Raw genomic sequence first — 4,464 nt, 5'->3', positions numbered from 1 at the left:
TTACTTTGTTGACATTCTCTACTTTTTGTCCATTTTCATTTTTAATGACTTCCACTGTTATCTTTAGTTTCTTCTTTTTTCTAATTTTATAAATTTGAGACGTATATTATAAATTCCATGTATTTTTGATTGTAAACATAGTTACTAAATTACCTCGTAGTATACACTTTAGCTTCATCTCACACATTTTGAAAATTCACGTTGTTACTAATATTCATTTCTAAGTATTTCCTAATATTGATTTCTTTTTTTTTTTTGACTCATGGCAATTTAGAGTATGTTGAGTAATTTTCACAAATTTGGTGTTTGTCAAAATTATCTTTCTGTTATTGATTTCTATTTTAATTCCCACATGGTCAGAGAACATACTCTGTTGATTTCTATTCTTTAAAACTTATGTTAACATATTTTGCTATATTTATGTCTATGTTCTTCAATGTTTATGCTATTATAATTAGTATTTTTTAAGTTTAAAAAATTTTTTTATATTTAGCAATGAAAAGAAGAAAAGAATTGGAACATTCCATAATGTTAAGATGTTAATTTTTCCCAATTCCATCTATTAATTTGACAGAATCTCAATAAAAATCCCAGCAAGATGAGAGGCTGAGGTGGGCGGATCATGAGGTCAGGAGTTCCAGATCAGTCTGGTCAACACAGTGAAACCCCATCTCTACTAAAAATACAAAAATCAGCTGGGCATGGTGGCGGGTGCCTGTAATCCCAGCTACTCAGGAGGCTGAGGCAGGAGAATCACTTGAACCTGGGAGGCGGAGGTTGCAGTGAGCCGAGATCGCACCACTGCACTCCAGCGTGGGTGACAGAGCTAGACTCTATCTCAAAAATATATAAAGAAATAAAAATCTCAGCAAGCTTTTTGTAGATGTTCTGTTCATAAGATGGTTCAATATTTATGTGGAAAGGTAAAGCTACTAAAATAATCAGAACAATTTTTCAAAAGAAAAAGTTTCAAGACTCCTATTACCTGATTTTAAAACATGTTATTAAGCTTCAGTAATTACAACTGTTTGCTATTAACAAAAAGAAATACTGATCACTGGAACACAATAGAGATTCCAAAAATATACTTACACAAATAGGGTCAAACACATAAAAACTTACAGCAAAAGGAGTGAAAAAGAAATTCTGCATCTAGAAGAAAACATAGGACAACAATCTACGTTACCTAGGGCTTGACTATGTGTTTTAAAGTATGGCATTAACAGTATAACTCATGAAAGAACATAATGAAAAATAAAACTTTAAATAAAATTTTAAAATATTTTGCTCTGTGAAGGATGCAGTTGCAAGAATGAAAAGACAAGTCATAAACTGGGAGAAAATATTTACAAATAATATATCTGGTAAAGAACTTGTACTTAATTAATAACAAGGCAAAAAATCTAAATAGACTCTTCGCTGACAATTCCCAAACCTGGCAAGGATTCAGAGCAGCAGGACCTCTCATTCATCACTGGTGGAGATACAAAAAGGCACTTTGCAAGGTAGTTTGGCAGTATCTTACTAAATATAACTTAAGATTTATCATCCAAGGTAGCAAGCATGTTCCTGAATATTTACGCAATTGATTTGAAAATATATGTCTAAAAACTACATGCAGATGAATGTTTTTAGTAGTTTTATTCATAATCACCAAAAATTTCAAGCAATGTTGAAATAATATCCTTTAGTTAGATTAATGGATCAACAAACAGTGGTACATCCATATAATGGAATATTACTCAGTAATAAAAAGAAACAAGCTATTAACTCATGGAGCTACTTAGATGAACTTTAAGTGGATGTTGCTATACATAAGAAGTCAGGCTGAAAGTCTACATGTTGAAGTCAATTCGTATGACATTTTGGAGAAGGGAAAACTGTTGGATTGAAAGACAGATCAGGATATTCAAATGATTGTGGAAGGGAGAGTATTTGACTAGGAGAGGCACTAAGATGTTTCAGTTCAGTGGAATTAATCCGTATTATACTGTAGTGGTGGATATAAAATGCTATGCGTTTGTTGAAACCCATAAAGATGTACCACAAAAAGGCCGGGCGCAGTGGCTCACGCCTGTAATCCCAGCACTTTGGGAGACCGAGGTGGGCAGATCACGGGATCAGCAGTTCGAGACCAGCGTGGCCAACATGGTGAAACCCCATATCTACCAAAAATACAAAAATTAGCCAGGCATGGTGGCAGACCCCTGTAATCCCAGCTACTTCGCAGGCTGAGGCAGGAGAATTGCTTGAACATGGGAGGTGGAGGTTGCTGTGAGCCAAGACCGCGCCATTGCACTTCAGCCTGGATGACAGAGCAAGACTCCATCACAAAACAACAACAACAACAACAAAAAAAGATGTACAACAAAATGAGTAAACCTTAGTTTATGCAAATTAAAGGAATTAACCAGAAGAATGTATTGTGTGCAATGAATATTGTGACAAAAAGATTCTAGCTGTATCACAAATTTATGGAAAATCCTCACTGAAAAGGGTGGGCAGAAAACTAGCTAACAAGTAATTTTGGAAAACGGTGCTTTGATTGGAAACTCTAAGACTAGAAACAAAAGGAACTGTACGTAAACGCTATACTCTAGTTGTTTTTCACAGCCGCCTGGGTTAACAATTCTGAAAAAGCTGTATATGTAGAGTAGGGTTGAACGAATACGTAAATACATGGTGGATGCTGTGAGGCAGGTTTGTTTCTATTGGGAGAGCAGTTTCAGATAGGCAAGGACAGGGGAAACTAGAATGAACCACGTGGTAATGGATTCGAGTTAGGAACAGCTGTATCAACGTATGTCTAGCTTAATACGGATACAAATATACAAGTAGGTAAATGATTATATATATTTGTGTAAACATGAGTTAGTACACATATATATATTCTCTAGTTCTATCAGTTGAAGACCTAAAATTAGCAACACTACAGTAAAACTGACCCACTCAACTACCAGATCTTTGTTTCTAAAACTGTTCTCCAATAAAATAAATCAAGATTCCTTGGAGAAATGGCCTAATCCAAAGATGAGCGGGGAATACACAAGATGAGCCTAGATTACAGCTACTCTCAAAAAGACGAGAAATAACAACTCTTGGTGAGGATGTGGAGAAAGAGAACCCTAGTACGCTGCTAATGGGAATGTAAATTGGTACAACCACTACAAAGAACAGTTTGCAGAATCCTCAAAAAATTAAAAATAGAACTGTCATTTCTGGGTATATATTCGAAGTAAATAAAATCATTAGCTCAAAGAAATATCTGCACTCTCTTGTTCATTGCAGTATTATTTATAATAGCCAAGGTATGAAAACAACTTGAATGCTATCAACAGATGAATAAATAAAGAAAATGTAGTACATATACCCAATGGAATACTAATCAGCCATAAAAAAGAAGAAATACCGTCTTTTGCAACAACATCATTAAATCTGGATGGATTATGCTAAGTGAAAAAGCCAGACACAGAAAGATAAATACTGTGCAATCTCGCTTATATGTGGAATTTATAAAAATCCAACTCATGCAAACAGAGAGTAGAATACTGGTTGCTAAGGGACAATGGCCTGGGGGTTAGGGGAAATGGAGGCATGTTGATGAACGTGCACAAACTTTCAGTTATAAGATGAATAAGTTCTGAGGATCTGGTGTACAGCATGGAGACTAGAGTTAATACAATACTGTATTGTATACTTGAAATTTCGCTAGGCTGGGCGCAGTGACTCACCCTGTAATCCCAGCACTTTGGGAGGCTGAGGTGGATGGATCATGTGAGGTCAGGAGTTCGAGACAAACCTGCCTAACATGGTGAAGCCACATCTCTACTAAAAATACAAAATACTAGCCAGATGTGGTGGCAGGTGCCTGTAATCCCAGCTACTCAGGAGGTTGAGGTAGAAGAATCGCTTGAACCCGGAGGTGGAGGTTGCAGTGAGATAGCTGCCTCACCCCGTTCTATCATCTAAGAAGACAGCAAGAAGGCGCCCTCTATGAAACAGAAAATGGACCCTAACCAGACATTAAATCTGTCAATACCTTGAACTTAAGAGTTCCAAGACTCCAGAACTGTTAGGAATAAATTTCTGTTATTTTTAAGCCACTCAGTTCATGATATTTTGTTATAGTAGCCCAAATAGACTAAGACACTCTCTCTTGAGTGTGGATTGTAGCAAATAGTGACTTGCTTTCAAAAACTACAGTGTGGAAGAGAGGAGAATGCCTTTGCAATTGAAAAAGCTGTTCAACACTACTTTGGTCAGGTAATCAAAGTTAATATCATCAACAATAAGTCATGCTGTTAGCATACATCCTTACTACAAATTGATGAAAAAGATACTTTACAATCTAAAGCTCTTTTTATGCAATCTGTTTTCCTTCTCTTTCTAGTTTTACCAGTATTAATACATTGGCAATACAAATGCTTTCCTGCTATTCCTAATGACCCTCATGTTTGTTATTCA

The sequence above is a fragment of the Pongo pygmaeus genome, chromosome 15 (genome assembly GCF_028885625.2).
Source record: "Pongo pygmaeus isolate AG05252 chromosome 15, NHGRI_mPonPyg2-v2.0_pri, whole genome shotgun sequence".
In the NCBI taxonomy this organism is placed as follows: Eukaryota; Metazoa; Chordata; class Mammalia; order Primates; family Hominidae; genus Pongo; species Pongo pygmaeus.
Note: the sequence above shows the minus strand (reverse complement) of the source record.